The sequence below is a fragment of the Papio anubis genome, chromosome 12 (assembly GCF_008728515.1).
Source record: "Papio anubis isolate 15944 chromosome 12, Panubis1.0, whole genome shotgun sequence".
Taxonomy (NCBI): Eukaryota; Metazoa; Chordata; class Mammalia; order Primates; family Cercopithecidae; genus Papio; species Papio anubis.
In genome coordinates, this window is record NC_044987.1 from 46204537 (window position 1) to 46227552 (window position 23016).

General features: G+C 36.0%; 1 pseudogene; it reads left to right on the forward strand.

The window, feature by feature from the left end:
* Positions 1–167: 167 nt before the first annotated feature.
* LOC101019115 lies at positions 168–17219 on the forward strand (annotated as a pseudogene).
* Positions 17220–23016: the final 5797 nt, after the last annotated feature.

The window sequence follows — 23016 nt, forward strand, 5'->3', positions numbered from 1 at the left end:
AGGACGGCCTGGGAGTTATGACCGATGGTAAAGAATGAATGATGGGTGCCATCGGTTGATGTTGCGAATACGCAAGTAAACAAACCACCATGGCAACCGAACCTGCTGGCACGAAAACAAAGAACAGAACAGCCAGCAAACAAAACAAAAACAAACTATTGCAATCGATGGTAACGGCAACAAAGGCCACGGTCTACACACCAAACATCTTCCGTCAAAAGAGACACGGCACCGGAGATACAGCAAAGTTCACTGGCATAGCGCGTTCGACCGGCGCGCAGAGGACAGATATTTAAGGAACATGCCATGCTACAGAGTATGGATTTATTCTGAAGTTAACATTTATATAAGAATAGTAAGCAGATGTAACTGGTATGATCTACTTCACCATCTTGGAGTACAGATAAGCTTACAACAAAAGAATAAAAATATCCTAGCAATGTTTTAGGATACATACTGGAAACCTCTCTGGAGGGACAGACATGAATGGGAATGGAGAGGAACACACAGGGAACCCAGCTGTGTCTTCTATAGTGATTTGGTTGTTTAACACAAAGTTCTGAAGTAAGTTACTACAGCATTAGATTTGATTAAAATGGTGATGAGTAAAGATCTGACAAGAAAATAATTTTTAAGGGGCTATATCCTTTTAACATTCAAATTCACTCGAGTCTCCATTCGTGCAACATGGTAAGTGTTATAGGCTGAGTTTTATCATCTCGCCAAAATTCATGTATTGAAGCCCTAATGCCTGGTACCTAAAAATGTGACTGTATTTGGAGACAGGCTCGTTGTTGTTGTTGTTGTTGTTGTTGTTGTTGTTGTAGACAGGGTTTCCCTCTGTTGCCCAAGCTGGAGTGCAGTGGTGTGGTCATGGCTCACTGAAGCCTCAGCATCCCAGAGTTCAGGTGATCCTCCCAAGTAGCTCAGACTATGCGGGACTATAGGCATGAGCCACCATACCCAGCTAATTTTTGTATTTTCTATAGAGATGGGTTTTCACCATGTTGCCCAGGCTGGTCTCAAATTCCTGGGCTCAAGTGATCTGCCTGCCTGGGCCTCCCAAAGTGCTGGGATTACAGGTGTGAGCCACCTCACCTGGCCTGGAGATACGCTGTTTAAAGGGGTAATTAAGGTAGAATGAGGTCAGTAGGGTGAACTGTAATCCAATATGACTGGTGACTTTATAAGAGGAGGATATGAGGACACAGATATCTGCAGAGGCCATGTGAGGACCCAGGGAGAGGATGGCCATCTACAAGTGAAGGAGAGAGAATGCAGAGTGATCCAGTCCAGCTGATACTCAGATCTCTAACTTCTAACCCCCAGAACTGTGAGAACTTAATTTCTATTGTTTAAGCCACCTAGTCTGTTGTACTTTGTTATGGCAGCCCAAGAAAATTAACACAGCAAAGGTTGTAGAGTGTCTCTCGGGGCTTTCTCAATACACAGCAGTTGTCTAAGAACCCCTGGGAATGATTCAGTTGAAAACAGCTGCAACTGCTTCTAGGCTAAACAAGAACTTAAGAATCAGATCTGGCCACAAGCAAATGCCAGTGTTTTGTTTACCTTGTTTCTTTTACTATCAGTGGTGCAGCTGAGGGCTGGTGCTGCACCAGTGAACATTTCCTGATCAGTTGCAGCAAAGACACCTTTACTGGTCTGGATCCCACTCCCACGAGCATTCCCTTCATTTAAAGATGCTCTAGATTGGACTTAAAAGGTCAAGGTTCTTTAGTTTACATTTAAGGCCCAGTCACTGTGCCTAAAGTTCTCCTCTAGGCTAAGGAGGAGTTGATAATGTCAGCCACATGTCCATTCTCATGTCTATTTAGGTCCTACCGTTGAGCCTACCTCGCCAGTCAGGCTCTCCTTCCCCTCTTGGTACACTCCCTTTCAGTCCTTGCTGGATCAGTGGATCTTTTGTGGAAACGAATCAATTCTTGAGTAAAACCTGAACATCAAGAAGAAAGGAGACCCTCCCTCTCGATAGGTTCCTAAGTTTTCTGCATTTATCCCCATACCACAGTTCTGCTTATCCAGGGTATTACGTGCCTAGCTTCTTTACACTGGCCTAAGGAACCTGTTAAGCAAATCTCTGCAGCATAAATAGGTCTGATTTATGGTGCTTTGCTGCTCTATTATTTAAAAAAAAAAAAAAAAAAAAAAAAAAACAGCGGCTGAAGTTTTTTTAAAATGGCAAATTTTCTTGATTAAATTCCAAATACTCAGTATAGTCATACAAAAAAGAGTCACATGATCAAAACTTCTGAATTCCAAGCAGTCTCTAAATTGCCACTAACATTATCTTTTAAAAATAAAAATAATGACCAATTTTCTTTTTCATTGCTTACAGGACACAATCTAAATTATTTCTCAACTTGACTCCATCTAAAAACAAAGGAACACAACAAACAAATTTCTACTCCGCTTTCAAGGTTCAGCTCAAGTATTTAGTGCCATTTATATGCTCCCAAATAAATTGACTCATACTTGCTTCTTTGATTCCTAATTATTTTTCTGAAGTTTGTCTACTCTACTTATAAAAGGAAGGCCAGGAGCTCTTCTTTTTTCATCTTAACAACCACAAAGCACAGCAGAGTACTGGCGCATAGCAAATAAATAAGTAAATTGAATAGATATTTGTAAAGCATTGCTGATTGCAATGTGGATTATATCTTAGATGTGTCTTTAAAGTTTTACCTGCCAAAAAGCAGAGAATCAAAGTAGAAATGATAAGCCACTTAAGCAAGAAATGATGTGTCTGGACTAAGGAAATAATAGTGAAGATGAAGAATTAGATTTTGCAGATACATAATTAGTATGTGGTATTTGACTGGGTAAAAGGTAGTATGAAGAAGATAAAATGATCACCAAATGAGTTTACAGAAAATTGAGGTAAAGTTGTTTGTTTTATTCTGATAGAACATAAGAGAACCAGTAAGTTTAGTGTGCTCAGACTACTTTTAGTACTTACTAATTGTGAGGAAACACATTGCTATTAAAGAACTCAGTCTAGTTGGAAGTGAAGGCATGCATCAAAATTGATAAATAAAACTGTTAAATGGCTTAGAAAAATATCAAATTGATAAATGACGAGAAGCAAACATTATGGAGAAAAATATACCATCTACCTCCCAGAGGAAAATAAAAATCAGCATTGCAATTGCTATGTGGTCTGGAACCAACTGCTCCACTGCTCTGAGCTTGGGTTCTGAAATGGTAATTAATACATTTGTTGATTTAACATCCGGACACTAGGAAAGCTGTAGAAAAATTGCCTTAAGCTCACTAGGCATTGCTCAGGATTCTTTCTGCTGGGCAAAACCCCAGCTCATGCTAGATTTTACAGGGAAATATCTTGGGTCATGTAACTGAAAAGGCTAGAGATAACGGGATGCAGAGGTAGAGGATCAGGCAAGACTCTTCAAAAAATGCCACTAATATAATAAAAAGACAACTCACAGACTAGCAGAAAGTATTTCATATTTTCTCTATATACATATACAATGCACACACAATAGTATATTATATAACTATAAAACAATTTATCTACACTGTTACCATATATTTATGTATCTTTGTGATTGTTTATACCTTTTGGAATGAGTATTCTTACAATTTATTAATAAGAAGGCAAATACCCCAAATAGCAATAACAGAAGATTGAAACAGATACTTCCCAAAGAAGATATATAAACTACACAGTAAAAGTATATACAAGTTATTATACCTCTACAATAATATTAATAATAAGATATGAACTGATAGAGCAACTTGATGAATGTCAAAAGCATTATATTAAGTGAAAGAAGGCAGACACAAAAGACCACATACTGTATCACTTTATTTATATGACATTCTAGAATAGCAAAACAAACCTGTTGTGATAGAAAGCAGATTAGTGGTTTTCTTTAGATTAATGACGGAAATGGTAGTGGAGATTTATTACAAATGTGCCTAAACGAGTTTTTCTGGAGGTGAGAATGTTCTATGTCTTGATTATGATGTGTTTACAAAAGTGCACTTCCAAGAGTGCTCAAACTATATGCTTAGAATGGGTACACTTTACTGTACTCAAATTATAAATTAATAAAATATATTAAAAGTCAAGGTAATGCAATTATGGCTCTTTGAGTAAAGCTACCAAATGAACAAACCACTATTATGTAATTATTCAAAGAATAAAAGGTGAAAGTATTGAATTATCTACAAAATGAAATACTGCAGAGGGAAAATAACAATGAAATGTACAAAATTATGAGACTGTTACAGGGAAATCTATGGAAATGTATTGAAAATACTATGCAAAAATACTATTTGTCATAATTGACCCTGGTTGTAATAGAATGCTTCAACAAACTGACATAAAAAATGATAAAGAATTCAAAGAACTGCCTGCTCAAAAATCACTCAAACTAGATGATTATATGGGAAATTTGACCAATTCTTTAAAAATCATTCTTTTTTAAATTGTTCCAAAGCATAGAAATAAAATAGAATGAGAAAAAGTTTGAAACAAATGTAATGTTGATAACTAAACCTGACAAAGACACACACAAAAAACAAGGAAATCATGTTTCCTTATGAATATTGATTCAAGAATCCTAAGTATTTGCAAATGAAACCCGCCAACAAGGTGTCAAGAAAATAATACATCATCACCAAATCATATTTGTTCTGGAGATTAAAGAAAGACTCACTATTAAGAAATCTATTAATATAAATCCTTATATCAATATTAGTAAATCTATTAATATAAATCCTTATATTAGTAAATCTATTAATATAAATCCTTATATTAATAGTTCTCAAGTAAATAATCATTTGATTCCATTGATATGTTCAACAAAATTCAACACAAAAGAGAAACAAGTGACCCTAACTCTATGTTGATTGATAACATATTTATATAGAAAAAATTAATCTAAGAAAATCATATTTTGAATGTACACTCTTAATAAAATGTGCTAAGAATAAAAAGAAATGAACAGAAATTGTGAGCTTTATTAAGTTGTATCAGTGATGGCATTGGTATAGACATTTTAACACTGGTTTATGTACTGTAGGATGAAAGGGTAAATATGGAATAGGAAAAGGCAAGGACAAATGCTATGGTATTGTATTTGAATTTTTGTTAGCATTAATGATTAAATACATGCAATTAAGCCATGGAAAGATTCAGAAGCAATGTTACCCTGGTAGCCATAAGTATACTTTTTCCCCAGATCTTGGCTTCTAAACATCATTATTCACTACAAATAACTGGAATCCTTAGAGATATAACTGAATCTATGTCTTTGGCAGAGTAAGTACAAAGTGACCTTGAAACATTTTGTTGTGACAGAGAGTAAAGGAGTATCACGAATTGAGGGTACATATCAAAATGATCCAGAATCCAAAGGACTCCCATTATCAAAATTTGAGATGATTTGATTATTAACATTAATAATCATAATCTTGCTTCTAGCTATGAAGGAGTAGTTTGTATCTGACTAGTATTACAACTAAGAACAACTATAAAACCTGGATTTTAATTTTAATTTTATTTTATTTTATTACTATTTTTTGTTCATATGGGTACTGACAACTATAAAACCTGGATTTTTAAAAATAGTGTTTTGAAATCATTAGAGAGAAATCAAGGCAAACAGGATTTAAGGAGCCATTATCCCAAAAGAAAAAAAAAAAGGCATTGAGGTTAGTCGTAGATCAGAACAGCTATTTTTCTGCCTGCAATTTGTCAATTTGCTTCAGGGGATAAAGCAGGAGGAGAAACTGCAGTACTCTTGCTCGAATGGGATGCCCCCAAAAACTGGAGTTCAAGACACTTTGTCAACCAAATTTGAGGTATTCAGATCCTTGCATAAAGAAAATTGCAGAAAGAAAACACAAGAAAATGTCTAAAGTCATTTAGACTGGTTTAGACTTCTGGCCTATATCTTTCTCCCATGCTGGACTCTTCTTGCCCTCGAATATTGGATTCCAAGTTTGTCAGCTTTGAGACTCAGATTGGCTTCCTTGCTCTTCAGCTTGCATATGGCCTATTGTGGGACCTCGCCTTGTGATTGTGTGAGTCAGTACTCCTTAATAAACTCCCCTTTATGTATACATTTATCCTATTAGTTCTGTCCCTCTAGAGAACTCTGACTAATATAGATTTTGGTATTAGTCAATGATTCTGAGAAAAAATCTTAAATGTTGTTAGAGAATAAAAACACATTACTTTCAAAGAAGCAAGTACAAGACTGGCTGTGAAGAAAAAGCATTAACTATATAAACAGATTAATAAAAGTTACTTCATTAAAATTTAAAAACATTATTCAAGACATTATTAAAAGGATGAAAAAATTGATAGAGTAGAGAAGATATCACTTTTTTAAAAAGTAAATGAGCAAATGTCTTTGAGAGAGTACAAGATGACAATCCATCTGAACAAAAAAAAGAGAAATGTCCTCAACATTGTTAATCAGCAGAGAAATGAAAATTAAAACCTATGAGATACCACTACACATCCAAAGAACGTGTTAAAAAATGACATTAACAAATGTTGCCAAGGAGCTCTCATACACAGCCGATGAAAGTATAAAGTCGGTGCAACCACTTTGAAATTATTTGTCAATATTTACTAATGCTAAACACATGCAGATCTGTGACTCACAATTCTACTCTTATGTGTATACTAACATAAATGCAAATTTATACACAACAAAGACATGAATAAGAGTGTTCATAAAAGAACAAGGCAATATTGCCTCACACCAGAAATATCATAGGTATCCAATCACAGAAAAGGTGGAAGTTCAAAGAACTGTTGAAACTCAATGTAAAAGAAAAAAATTCCAATTAGAAAATGAACAGAAGGCATGAATAGAGGCATTCCACCGAAGAGGATGTACAGATGGCAAATAAGCACATGATAATACGTTCAACATCAGTAGCCACTAGTGACAAGCAAATTTAAACTACAATAAGATGTCGTAAGATATCTGTCATAATGGCTAAAATTTGTTTATGATGTTGTCAGATACTGACAAGAATTCAGAAAAACTGGAATCTAAACATTGATGTTGGGAATGTAAACTGTTACAGCCACTCTTGAAAATAGTAGGCAGTTTCTTATAAAATTAAACATGCAACCACTGTAAACCCAGCATTTGTGTTCTTGGGCATTTATGCCATAGAATAAAAGCTTATGCTCACACAAAAACTTATACATAAATATTCATAACACTTACATGTAATAACCCAAAACTGTAAACAAACTGAAAATTGTCAGTGGGCAAATGGTTAACAGACAGTGATATATCCTTAGCATGGAATATTACTCAGCAATTAAAAGGGAAATATACTGAGTGACAAAAAGCCAATTCCAAATGGTTACATACTGTATAATTCCATTATGTAACATTACTGAACTGACAAAATTTAAGATATGGAAAACAGATTAGTGGTTGCCAGGTGTTGGGGATGTGGAAGGTAGATGTGGCTATAAAAATGCAACACAACGGCTAGGTGCGGAGGTTCACGCCTGTAATCCCAGCACTTTGGGAGGCTGATGTGGGTGGATCACGAGGTCAGGAGATCAAGACCATCCTGGCTGACACAGTGAAACCCTGTCTCTACTAAAAATACAATTAGCCAGGCGTGGTGGTGCCCACCTGTAGTCCCAGCTACTAGGGAGGCTGAGGCAAGAGAATAGGGTGAACCTGGAAGGCCGAGCTTGCAGCAAGCCGAGATCTCACCACTGCACTCCAGCCTGGGTGACACAGCAAGACTCCATCTCAAAAAAAGAAGAAAAGAAAAGAAAAAATAAAAACAGCAACACAACAGATCCTTGAGGTGAAAGAAATGTTCTTCACTATAATGATGGATACACAAACTCGACATAGTAAAATTGCAAGAACTAAAGACACACACACACATACAAGCACAACTGGAAATGCTAAGCAAGCTTGGTGGATTATTTCAATGTCAATGGAGAAACCCGGTAAAAGGTACACAGGTTATCTCTGTATTACTTTTTACAAGTGCAAATCAAAGCCAATGATATATAAAATAGATAATGAATCATGAAAAATTGGGTTTTATACCAGGAATCAAAGGTTCATCAATGTGTTTCACCATGTTAATCAAATACCTTCTTAATGGATACAGAAAAAAAATTGACAAAAGTTAACATGCACCACGATTTAAAACTCAGAAAACTAGAAATAAAAGGCAAATTTTCTCAAACTAGTAAAGAATATCTATAAAATCTTCATCTATTTTATTTTACTTAATTGTCTGATTCTGATCAAAAATATTTTTGAAACAATGCATGAATTTAGCAAACTCAATGTCAAATTAAAAAGTGTAAGGTCATTGCACAAAAATCAATTGTATTTTTATACATAAACATTGAACTGAAAAATGAGTATCCAAGCCAATTATGTAAAATGTCTCCCAATTTAGATTTGCCAGATTTGTTATCCCGAGATTTGATTCACATTATGTATTTTCAACAATCACCTGAATATCCTATTCCCCAATTAACTTTCACCTGCTGATTTTAGTACCAATTAATGATTTCTCCGACTCACTTATTATTGTGGTAGTTGTAAAATGGCTTTTGAAAACTTCTACATTTACGAGTTATTCTTCTGTAAAGAACGGTTTTCCCATAAGAATTTTAGAAGAAAACGGCGGGCCGCAGTGGTTTTTTTGTTTGTTTGTTTGTTTTTTAAACGGAGTCTCCCTCTGTCGCCCAGGCTGGAGTGCAGTGGCGCGATCTCGGCTCACTGCAAGCTCCGCCTCCCGGGTTCACGTCATTCTCCTGCCTCAGCTTCCCTAGCAGCTGGAACTACAGGCGCCCACCACCATGCCTAATTTTTTTTTTTTTTTTTTTTTTTTTTTTGTATTTTTAGTGGAGATGGGGTTTCACCGTGTTAGCCAGGATGGTCTTGAACTCCTAACCTCGTGATCCGCCCACCTCGGCCTCCCAAAGTGCTGGGATTACAGGCGTTAGCCACTGCACCCGGCCGAGGTCAGGAGTTTAAGACCAGCCTGACCAACATGGTGAAACCTCGTCTCCACTAAAAATACAAAAATTAGCCGGACATGGTGGTGCGCGCCTGTAATCCCAGCTACTCAAGAGGCTGAGGCAGGAGAATTGCTTGAACCCAGGAGGCAGAGGCTGCAGTGAGCAGAAATCGCACCATTGCACTCCAGCATGGGCGATAGAGCGAGACTCCGTCTTTAGAAGAAAACATAGGAAACACCATTCTGTAGATTGGCCTTTGGAAATCATTTATGGCTAAGTCCTCAAAATCACCTTCAAGAAAAAAATTGACAGATGGGACCCAATTAAATGAGAGAGCTTCCGCACAGCAAAATAAACTATCAACAGAGTAAACAGACAACCTAGAGAATGGGAAAAAATATTAGTAAACTAGGCATCTGACAAATGTCTAATATCCAGAGTCTGTAAGGAATTTAAATAACTGAACAAGCAAAAAACACATAACCCCATTAAAAAGTGGGCAACAGACTGAACACTTTTCAAAAGAAGACATATAAGTAGCCAACATACATATGAAAAAAAAATGCTCCACGACACTTATTTTCAGAAAAATCCAAATCAATACCACAATGAGGTATCTCACACCAGTCAGAATGGCTATTATGAAAAAGTCAAAAAAAAAAAAAAAAAACACAGATGTTGGCAAGGCTACAGAGAAAAGAGAACACATGCACTGTTGGTATATATATATAATATAAATGAGTTCAGCCACCGTGGAAAGCAGGTTAGAGATTTCTCAAAGAACGTAAAACAGAGCTACTATTTGACCTAGCAATCCCGTTACTGGGTATATACCCAAAGGAAACTACATCATTCTAGCAAAAAAACCCGTGCACTCACTTGTTCATCGCTGTGCTATTCACAGTAGCGAAGACATGCAATCAAGCTAAGTGGCCAACAATGGTGGATTGGATTAAAAAAGTGATTACATATTATATGTATAATTATATACATAAGTATATATAATATATATCTCATATCACATATATCACATATATGATGGAATACTACACAGCCACCTACACAGTAGGTGTAAATATTTATGAGGTATATGCGATATTTTTGTTGAGGCATACAATGTGTAATAACCACATCATGGAAAATTGGATATTCATCCCCTCAAGCATTTATACTTTGTGTTATAAACAATCCATTTATACTCCTTTAGTTATTTATAAATGTACGATTAAATCATTATTGATTCTAGTCTCTCCATTGTGTTGTCAAATACTAGGTTTTATTCATTCTATTTTTTTGTGCCCATTAACCATCTCCACCTCCACCCCACCCCACACTACCTTTCCCAGCCTCTGCCAACCATCCTTCTATTCTATATCTCCATGAGTTCAATCTTTTTAATTTTTAGGTCCCACAAGTTAAGTGAGAACATGAGATGTTTGTCTTTCATTTATTTCATTTTACATAATGGTTTATTTCATTTTACATAATGACCTCCAGTTCTTTCCATGTTGTTGTAAATGACAGGATTTCATTCTTTTTTATAGCTGAATAGTACTCCATTGTGTATAGGTACCACTTTTTCTTTATCCATTCATCTGCTAATGGACTCTTAGGTTGCTGCCAAATCTTGGCTACTGTGAATAGAGCTACAACAAACATGGAAATGTAGGTATCTCTTTTATAAAATGATTTCCTTCCTTTTGGGTATATATCCAGCAATGGAATTGCTGGATCACATGGTAGCCCTATTTTCAGTTTTATGAGGAACCTCTAAATTGTTCTCCATAGTGGTTGAACTAATATACATTTTCATCAGAAGTATATGAGGGCTCCTTTGTCTCCATATCTGCCCCAGCATTTGTTACTGCCTGACTTTTGAATAAAAGCTATTTTAACTGGGGTGAGGTGACAGCTCATTATAGTTTTGATTTCCATTTCTCTGATAATTAATGATGTTGAGCACCTTTTCATATGCCTGTTTGCAATTTGTATATCTTCTTTTGAGAAATGTCTACTCAAATCTTTTGACCATTATTTTAATCAGATTATTAGAGTGGTTTGAGCTCCTTTATATTCTGGTTATTAATCCCTTGTCAGATGGGTAGTAGGTAAATATTTTCTCTCATTCTGTTGTTTGTCTCTTCACTTTTTTGAGTGTTTCCTTCGCTATGTAAAAGTTTTTAGGTTGATGTGATCCATTTGTTCATGTTTGCTTTAGTAGCCTGTGCTTGTGGGGTGCTGCCCAAGAAATTTTTGCCCAGATCAATGTCCTGGAGAGTTTCCTTAATGTTTTCTCACAGTAATTTCATAGTTTGAGGTCTTAGATTTCAGTATTTCATTCATTTTAATTTGATTTTTGTATAAGGTGAGAGATATGGATCAAGTTTCCTTCTTTTATATAGGGATATCCAGTTTTCCCAGCATCATTTATTGAAGAGATTGTATTTTCTCTGATGTATTTTCTTGGCATCTTTGTCAAAAATGAGTTTACTGTAGGTGTGTAGATTTGTTTCTGGGTTCTCTATTCTGTTCCTTTGGTCTATGTGTCTGTTTTTAAGCCAGGATCATGCTGTTTTGGTATAGCTCTGTAGCATAATTTGAAGTCAGGTAATATAATTCCTCCAGTTTTGTTCTGTTTGCTTAGGATAGTTTTGGCTATTCTGGGCCTTTTGTGATTCTATGGAAATTTCAGGATTGTTTTTCTATTTCTGTGAAGAATGTCATTAGTATTTTGATAGGGATTTAATTGAACCTGTATATTGCTACGGGTAATATGGACAGTTTAACAATATTGATTCTTCCAATCCATTAACATGGAATATCTTTCCATTTTTTTGTATTCTTTTCCATTTTTATCAGTGTTTTATTGTTTTTTTTGTAGAGATCTTTCACTTCTTTCATTAATTCTTAGATATTTAATTTTATTTGTCATTACCATAAATGGAAAAATATTTTTTATTACTTTTCAGATTTTTTCCATTGGGATTTAGAAATATTACTGATTTTGTATGTTGATTTTGTATCCTTACAACTTTACTTAATTTTTTAAAATATTAACTAACATTTTTCTCTCTTTTTTAACTTTTATTTTATGTTTAAGGGTACAAGGTATGGTTTATTACATAGGTAGGCTTATGTCATGGGGTTTGTTGTACAGATTATTTCATCACTCAGTTATTAAGCCTGACACCCATTAATTATTTTTCCTGATCCTCTTCCTCCTCCCACTCTATACCCTCCAAAAGGCCCAGTGTGTGTTGTGCCCCTCTGTGTGTCCCTGTGTTCTCATCATTTAACTCCCACTTAAAAGTGAGGACATGAATTATTTTTCTGTTCCCCCCAAAATATAAATCATTGTATTATAAAGACACATGCATGCATATGTTCATTGCAGCACTATTCACAATAGTAAACATATAGAATCAACCTAAATGCCCATCAACTATAGCCTGGATAAAGAAAATGTGGTCATAAAGCAAGTCCTTAGAGACTTACAAAGAGACTTAGACTCCCATACAATAACAATGGGGGACTTCAACACTCCACTGTCAACATTAGACAGATCAACGAGACAGAAAGTTAACAAGGATATCCAGGAATTGAATTCATCTCTGCAGCAAGCAGACCTAATAGACATCAATAGAACTCTCCACCGCAAATCAACAGAATATACATTCTTCTCAGCACCACATCGCACTTATTCCAAAATTGACCACATAATTGGAAGTAAAGCACTCCTCAGCAAATGTACAAGAACAGAAATTATAACAAACTGTCTCTCAGACCACAGTGCAATCAAACTAGAACTCAGGACTAAGAAACTCAATCAAAACCGCCCAACTACATGGAAACTGAACAACCTGCTCCTGAATGACTACTGGGTACATAACAAAATGAAGGCAGAAATAAAGATGTTCTTTGAAACCAATGAGAACAAAGATACAACATACCAGAATCTCTGGGACACATTTAAAGCAGTGTGTAGAGGGAAATTTACAGCACTAAATAACCACAAGAGAAAGCAGGAAAGATCCAAAATTGACACTCTAACATCGCAATTAAAAGAACTAGAGAAGCAAGAGCAAACACATTCTAAAGCTAGCAGAAGGCAAGAAATAACTAAGATCAGAGCAGAACTCAAGGAGATAGAAACACAAAAAACCCTCCAAAAAATCAATGAATCCAGGAGTTGGTTTTTTGAAAAGATCAACAAAATTGACAGACCGCTAGCAAGACTAATAAAGAAGAAAAGAGAGAAGAATCAAATTGACGCAATATAAAATGATAAAGGGGATATCACCACCGACCCCACAGAAATACAAACTACCATCAGAGAATACTACAAACACCTCTATGCAAATAAACTGGAAAATCTAGAAGAAATGGATAATTTCCTGGACACTTACACTCTTCCAAGACTAAACCAGGAAGAAGTTGAATCCCTGAATAGACCAACAGCAGGCTCTGAAATTGAGGCAATAATTAATAGCCTACCAACCAAAAAAAGTCCAGGACCAGATGGATTCACAGCCGAATTCTACCAGAGGTACAAGGAGGAGCTGGTACCATTCCTTCTGAAACTATTCCAATCAATAGAAAAAGAGGGAATCCTCCCTAACTCATTTTATGAGGCCAACATCATCCTGATACCAAAGCCTGGCAGAGATACAACAAAAAAAGAGAATTTTAGACCAATATCCCTGATGAACATCGATGCAAAAATCCTCAATAAAATTCTGGCAAACCGGATTCAGCAGCACATCAAAAAGCTTATCCACCATGATCAAGTGGGCTTCATCCCTGGGATGCAAGGCTAGTTCAACATTCGCAAATCAATAAACATAATCCAGCATATAAACAGAACCAAAGACAAGAACCACATGATTATCTCAATAGATGCAGAAAAGGCTTTTGACAAAATTCAACAGCCCTTCATGCTAAAAACGCTCAATAAATTCGGTATTGATGGAACGTACCTCAAAATAATAAGAGCTATTTATGACAAACCCACAGCCAATATCATACTGAATGGGCAAAAACTGGAAAAATTCCCTTTGAAAACTGGCACAAGACAGGGATGCCCTCTCTCACCACTCCTATTCAACATAGTGTTGGAAGTTCTGGCTAGGGCAATTAGGCAAGAGAAAGAAATCAGGGGTATTCAGTTAGGAAAAGAAGAAGTCAAATTGTCCCTGTTTGCAGATGACATGATTGTATATTTAGAAAACCCCATTGTCTCAGCCCAAAATCTCCTTAAGCTGATAAGCAACTTCAGCAAAGTCTCAGGATACAAAATTAATGTGCAAAAATCACAAGCATTCTTATACACCAATAACAGACAAACACAGAGCCAAATCATGAATGAACTTCCATTCACAATTGCTTCAAAGAGAATAAAATACCTAGGAATCCAACTTACAAGGGATGTAAAGGACCTCTTCAAGGAGAACTACAAACCACTGCTCAGTGAAATAAAAGAGGACACAAACAAATGGAAGAACATACCATGCTCATGGATAGGAAGAATCAATATCGTGAAAATGGCCATACTGCCCAAGGTAATTTATAGATTCAATGCCATCCCCATCAAGCTACCAATGAGTTTCTTCACAGAATTGGAAAAAACTGCTTTAAAGTTCATATGGAACCAAAAAAGAGCCCGCATCTCCAAGACAATCCTAAGTCAAAAGAACAAAGCTGGAGGCATCACGCTACCTGACTTCAAACTATACTACAAGGCTACAGTAACCAAAACAGCATGGTACTGGTACCAAAATAGAGATATAGACCAATGGAACAGAACAGAGTCCTCAGAAATAATACCACACATCTACAGCCATCTGATCTTTGACAAACCTGAGAGAAACAAGAAATGGGGAAAGGATTCCCTATTTAATAAATGGTGCTGGGAAAATTGGCTAGCCATAAGTAGAAAGCTGAAACTGGATCCTTTCCTTACTCCTTATACGAAAATTAACTCAAGATGGATTAGAGACTTAAATGTTAGACCTAATACCATAAAAACCCTAGACGAAAACCTAGGTAGTACCATTCAGGACATAGGCATGGACAAAGACTTCATGTCTAAAACACCAAAAGCAACGGCAGCAAAAGCCAAAATTGACAAATGGGATCTCATTAAACTAAAGAGCTTCTGCACAGCCAAAGAAATTACCATCAGAGTGAACAGGCAATCTACAGAATGGGAGAAAATTTTTGCAATCTACTTATCTGACAAAGGGCTAATATCCAGAACCTACAAAGAACTCAAACAAATTTACAAGAAAAAAACAAACAGCCCCATCAAAAAGTGGGCAAAGGATATGAACAGACATTTCTTAAAAGAAGACATTCATACAGCCAACAAACACATGAAAAAATGCTCAGCATCACTGGCCATCAGAGAAATGCAAATCAAAACCACAATGAGATACCATCTCACACCAGTTAGAATGGCGATCATTAAAAAGTCAGGAAACAACAGATGCTGGAGAGGATGTGGAGAAATAGGAACACTTTTACACTGTTGGTGGGACTGTAAACTAGTTCAACCATTATGGAAAACAGTATGGCGATTCCTCAAAGATCTAGAACTAGATGTACCATATGACCCAGCCATCCCATTACTGGGTATATACCCAAAGGATTATAAATCATGCTGCTATAAAGACACATGCACACGTATGTTTATTGTGGCACTATTCACAATAGCAAAGACTTGGAATCAACCCGAATGTCCATCAGTGACAGACTGGATTAAGAAAATGTGGCACATATACACCATGGAATACTATGCAACCATAGAAAAGGATGAGTTAATGTCCTTTGTAGGGACATGGATGCAGCTGGAAACCATCATTCTCAGCAAACTATCGCAAGAACAGAAAACCAAACACCACATGTTCTCACTCATAGGTGGGAATTGAACAATGAGATCACTTGGACGCAGGAAGGGGATCATCACACACCGGGTCCTATTGTGGCGGGGGGGTCGGGAGGGATAGCATTAGGAGATATACCTAATGTAAATGACGAGTTAATGAGTGCAGTACACCAACATGGCACATGTATAAATACGTAACAAACCTGCATATTGTGCACATGTACCCTAGAACTTAAAGTATAATTTAAAAAAAAAAAAAAAAGACAGTCGATGGGAAGGAAGAGGATTAAAAAGACAAGTGGCAAAGAAAAACGCAATGGTGTGTTTCCATTGTAGAAAATCACATCATGGAATTGCAGATTGCCCTGCTGCTCTTGAAAATCAAGATATGGGCACTGGAATGTTACAGGTGTAGGTCCACAGAGCATGAAACAACCAAATGTAAGGCTAAAGTACACCCGGGTCTTGGTGAATTTCTTTTTGCAACATGTTTTGTTTGTGGAGAAATGGGGAGCCTGTCTAGATCTTGTCCTGATAATCCCAAAGGACTCTATGCTGAGGGTGGTGGTTGCAAACTTTGTGGCTCTGTGAAACATTTAAAGAAAGATTGCCCTTAAAGTCAGAATTCAGATCGAACGGTCACAGTCAGTTGCTGGGCAAAGGGAATGAGTGCAGACTATGAAGAAATTTTGGATGCACCTAAACTGCAGAAACCCAAAACAGAAATACCTAAAGTTGTTAATTTTTGGTAACAACTAGCACTATCCTTAGTTACCACCTCATTGTTACTTCCTAAACTAGGCCCATCTCACAAAGTTAGAGTTGGGCTTCCTTGTAGGCAGGACTATACCGTAGACATCAGTATGATCTTGGTGTGGTCAAAAACAGTTTCCTTTATTCTGTCCATCAAATAATACTTCTACCACTGTTCGGAGAAAATTGAAGAAAAGAATAAGATGATTAAATGGTTTATCTAAGAACATGTTTTAAGAGGCAGAACATAGATATAACTAAGTGGTTATATACCTGATTGTAACAGTCATCTTTAATAAAAGCAAAATTATGCATAAATATAAAAGACCCCTAAACAAAGGGGCGGTTTTCGTTATATTGTTTAAAAAAGACAGTTATTTACATATAAGTATGTAACAAAATATTTTAATTTATATGAATTTGATGGTAAAACATCTTTGTCTCCATTGATGGATATTATTTATTTATTTGATAAGAGCAATACCAATATTTATTTGTTCAGTTACATTGAATTATTGTTCAGTTTTCCCAGATTAACAGGCACCATTATTTTCTCATTCATTCTGGTTATGTGTAATAATTCTTTATTACATGCAATGAGATCACTTGGACTCGGGAAGGGGAACATCACACACAGGGGCCTATCATGGGGAGGGGGGAGGGGGGAGGCGGGAGGGATTGCATTGGGAGTTATACCTGATGTAAATGATGAATTGATGGGTGCTGACGAGTTGATGGGTGCAGCACAGCAACATGGCACAAGTATACATATGTAACAAACCTGCACGTTATGCACATGTGCCCTAGAACTTAAAGTATAATAATAATAATAATAATAATAATAATAAAAAGAAAATGTGGTACACATACACCATGGAATACTATATGGCCACAAAAAAAGAGTGATATCATGTTCTTGGCAGGTAGATGAATGGAGCTGGAGGCCATTATCCTTGGCCAAACTTTACTGAATTTGGTTATCAGTTCTAATAGTTTTTTTGTGGTGTCTTTAGGCTTTTCCAAATATAGGATCATGTGATCTGCAAACAAGAATAGTTTGGCTTCCTCCTTTCCAGTTTGAATGTCCTTTATTTCTTTTTCTTGTGTGATTGCTCTAGGTAGAATTTCCAATACTATATTGAAAAACAGTGGTGAAAGTGGGCATCTTGTGTTCCAGATCTAAGAGGAAAGATGTTCAGTTTTTCTCCATTCCGTACAATACTAGCTGTGGGTCTGTCATATACAGTTTTTATTACATTCAGATATGTTCCTTCTGGACTCTGGTTTTTTGTTTGTTTGTTTGTTTGTTTGTTTTGAGGGTTTTTATCATAAAGTGGTGTTAAATTAGTTCAAATGCTTTTTCAGCATATATTGAAACAATCATGTGATTTTTATCCTTCATTCTGTTGATATGATTGATTTGCATGTTGAGCCATCCTTACATCCCTGGGATATCACTTGGTCATGGCGAATGATCTTTTCAATGTGTTGTTGAGTTCAGTTTGCTAGTATTTGTTAACGATTTTTGCACCATTATTCATCAGAGATATTGGCCTGTAGTTTCTTTTTTGATGTGTCTTTATCTGGTTTTGATATCCATTTAATAATGGCTTTATAAAATGAGTTTGAAAGTATTCTCTCTTTCTTGGCCAGGCTGTGGCTCATGCCTGTAATCTCAGTACTTTGAGAGCCTGAGGTGGGTGGATCACTTCAAGTCAGGAATTTGAAAATAAAAAAACATAGAAAAACATAGAATACTTTTTTTTTTTTTTTGAGATGGAGTTTTGCTCTGTCACCCAGGCTGGAGTGCAGTGGCATGATCTCAGCTTGCTGTAACCTCAGCCAATATGGTGAAACTCTGCCTCTACTAAAAATACAAAAATTAGCTGAGCATAGGTCTGTAGTCTCAGCTCTTGAAAGGCTGAGGAACGAGAATCGCTTGAACCCAAGAGGCAGAGGTTGCAGTGAGCCAAGATTGTGCCACTGCACCTCAGCCTGAGTGACAGAGCAAAACTCTGTCTCTAAATAAATAAATAAATAATCTTTCTCTATTTTTAGGAACAGTTTGAGTAGGATTAGTGTTAGTTCTTTAAATGTTTTGTAAAATTCAGCAATGAAGTTTTTTACTGGAAGACTTTTTATTATGGACTAGATTTTACTACGTATTATTGGTCTGTTTTTGTTTTTAATTTCTTTATGGTTCAATTGTGGTAGACTGTATGTGTCTAGGAATTTATCTATTTTTTTCTAGACTTTTCAATTTATTGGCATATAGTTGCTCACAGCAGCCACTAATGATCCTTTGAATTTCTGTGGTAACAGTTGTAATGTCTCCATTTTCATCTGACTTTACTTATTTGGGTCTTCACTCTTTCTTCTTAGTGTGGCTAAAGTTTTGTCAATTTTATCTTTTCAACAAACCAACTTTTTGTTTTGTTGATCTTTTGTATTACTTTCTTCATTTCAAAATGATTTATTTCTACTCCGATCTTTATTATTTATTTCCTTCTACTAATTTTGGGTTTGGTTTGCTCTTGGGTTTCTAGTTCTTTAAGACGCATCATTAGGTTATTTCTTTGAAATTTTTCCTCTTTTTTGATGTGGGCACTTATTGCTATAAATTTCCTTGTTAATACAGCTTTTGTTGTATCTCTTAGGTTTTCATATGTTCTGTTTTCATTATCATTTGTTTCAATAAATTTTTGTCAATTTCCTTCTTAATTTCTTCATTGGCCCACTGGTGGTTTGGGAGTTTGTTGTTTAATTTCCTTATGTTTTTATCATTTCCAAAAGTCCTCTTGTTATTGATTTCTAGTTTTATTCCATTATGTTCAGAGAAGATGCTTTACATTATTTCAATTCTTTAATGTTTTAATGCATTTTGTGACCTAATATATGGTCTGTCCAAGGGAATAATCCATGTGCTGAGGAGAAAAATGTGTGTTCTGCGGCCATTGGATGAAATGTTCTGTAAAATATCTACTAGGTCCATCTGGTCTATAGTGCAGATTAAGTCCGATGTTTCTTTTTTGAGTTTCTGTCTGGGAGACCTGTCTGGTGATGAAATTGGAGTGCTGAAGTCTCCAGGTATTATTGTATTCGAGTCTATTTCTCTTTAGCTCTAATAATAAATGCTTTACATATCTGGGTGCTCCAGTGTTGGGAGCATATATGTTTATAATTATTGTATCATCTTGCTGAATTGACACCTTTATCATTATATAATGACCTTCTTTGTCTCTTCTTACAGTTTTTGTCTTGAAATCTATTTTGTCCGATATATGTATAGCTACTCCTGCTCTTTTTTGGTTTTCATTGGCTCTTTTTTATCTCTTTATTTTCCGTCTATGTGTGTCTCTATTGGTGAAGTGTATTTCTTGTAGACAAGAGATCATTGGGTTTTATTTTTTTGATCTATTCAGCTCCTCTATGTCTTTTCATTTTATATACCCTGATACAGATGGCCAAAGTTACTTGTCAATATCTTCAGTTAGAGACCCTTTGAGGGTAAGACCTAAATCCAAGTTGTCTCAAAGACTCATTCACCTCTGCTCTCTCTAACCCATTTCATATATACTCACTAAATGATAGCCATATACCAGGCACTGGTCTATGTGTATGTCTACAGAGCTGAATTAGAGAGAAGTTCATGCTTCAAAGACCTGTGTGTTTGGAGGAGATAGACCACAAACATTTATATTAAGTACTATCATATGGATAATTATAGGACTGAAAAAAGAGAAAACTGAGGTGCTATTTTAGATAGGTCATACAAGACTCATAGGGAAGGTTATATTTGGTCAGAGACTGAATGAAGTGAAAGTGAGTGTCATAAATTTTCTGTTAAAAATCATCTTAGTAGAGAAGGCTGTAACATAAAGAGACTGAAGTAGGAGTGCATTTGTGAGGTATTCAAAGAATAGGAGAAACAGGGAGGCTGATAGAATATGAGTTCAGAGAAGTACATAGGGGCTGTATCTTTCCCTGTGAGTCATTGTAAGAACTTGGGATGGGAGGCATTTTGAGTGTTGATAGCAGGGAATTATATTATATGATTTACATTTTAATGGATTCCATTTATTGCTTGGGATTAAGGAGAAAAGGATGGAAACAGAACAGCTAGAAGGCTATTGCAAGTTGCAGGGGTCCTGGCGACCATTTTGCCTTAGAGCAGTGTGGTGGCAGCAGAAATGGTGAGAATGAATTGGACTCTACGTGTATTTCAAAGAGAAAGCTGAGAGGATGTGCTGACAGATTGGATGTGTATTTTTATGAAAGAAAAAAAGAAGTCATAGATGACTCTAAGATATTTGATCTATGGAACTTGGTCAACTATGGTACCATTTACAAAGAGAAACTAGGGATGGAGTGGGTTTGTAGTATAGGTGGGAAAATTTTAAAAACTGAGTTACCTGTCAATTATCCAAGTGAAGGTATATTTCCAATTTATAGAAATCACTTAGGAAAAGAGTATAGTGTATTTCCAATTTATAGAAATCACTTACGAAAACAGAAGAGGAAAAAATTATGAATTGCAGAGTACTTCATCTTTTAGAGGTGAAGATAAAAATAATTCATCAAAGAAAACAGAAAAGAAGTGGTCAGTGAGGTAGGAGGGAAATGGGAGAAATGAAATGTCCTCCCAAAAATAAAAAACTGTTTTAAAAATGAGAATAATTGAGTATATTAATGTTGCTGTTGAGTGAAATGCAGTCAGTTCTTCATCTGTGGGAGTTCCTCATCCTCAGATTCAACCACCAACCAATCTCTGATTGAAATATTTAAATAAACAATAACAATTTAACAATCAAAATACAAATTCTAAAGATGTAACAACTATTTATTTAGCATGTACATTGTATTAGATATTATAAGTGATCTAGAGATGATTTAAAGTATGTATGTGGGAGGTTATGTGCAAATATTACACCACTTTATATAAGAAACTTGAACATGATAGATTTTGGTAGCTGCAGGGGTCCTGGAACCAATCCCCCATGGATACCAAGGGATGGCTCTAATATGAGAACTGAGAATTTGCTATTGTCCCTGGTTTCTGCTAGAGACAGAAACATGTCAGGAGTAGATTCAAAATGAGAAATGGGGACAATGGATACAGACAACTCTTTTGAGGAGTTTTGCCATAAAGGAAAATAGATAAATGGGGTTACTCTAGAAGAGAGATGGAAGGATAAAGGGAGGATTTTCTTTTAAAATCAGAGATATTTCACTATGTTTGAATGGTAATGGGAGGAATTCAGTAGAGAGAAAAGATGATGTGGGAAAAGAGTGGACAATGCTAAAGAAATATCCTTAAATGAGAAGTGGGTGCTGCAGTACTAAATTTAAGAGTTGACTTTTGATAATAACAGGAGGGCTAGCAGAGTAAGTGTATACAGGTACAGACTGGCTCAGTGAAATAAGAAGCAGGGTTATTAGCTGGCAGAAAAAAGTTGATAGGGGAAGGTGAAAGTCTGTGCATTAGTCCGTTTTTACGCTGCTGGTAAAGATATACCCAAGACTGGGCAATTTACAAAAGAAAGAGGTGTAATGGACTCACAGTTTTATGTGGCTGGGGAGGCCTCACAATCATGGAGAAAGGTGAAAGGCATGTCTCATATGGCAGCAGACAAGAGAAGAGAACTTGTGCAGGGAAACTCCCCTTTACAAAACCATCAGATCTCATGAGGCTTATTCACTATGACAAGAATAGCATGGGAAAGACATGCCCCCATGGTTCAATTACCTCCCACCAGGTCCCTCCCACAAGTGGGAATTACGAGGGCTACAATTCAAGATAAGATTTGGATGGGGACATAGCCAAACCATATCAGTCTGAAAAAGAGGAAATCTCATGGAATTGTGGTGACCTTCCTCTCTGCTGTTTAGATCTATTTATTAAATCACTGGACAATTTAGTGTGTGTGTATATATATAAAAAGATATGTATAAATATATATATATTAAAATTTTTTCAAAGATCTGGGTAACATATAGAGACAGAGCTGAAATTGTCCAAGGTTGTTGAAAGCAGGGGTCTTAAAACAAATGCAGATTTCAAGGGAGTTTATAAAGGAGCCAGTGTAAGACTAGGGTACATAATAATTAATCAGCAAAATATGAATCATAGCATAATAAGAAAAGAACTGGAGACAGATGTCCTTGAGACACATGAATAGTAGCTTTATATGCACATTTTAAAAATTGTGAATAAATATAATGATGAACTGGATTATATGACATTAGAAATTATATAACTCCTCTTTCTCTCTCTCTCTGTGTGTGTGTGTATGTGTGTGTGTGTCTATATATTATTTATCCCTTATAAATTTGAGAATCTGATGAGACCACTAAATGG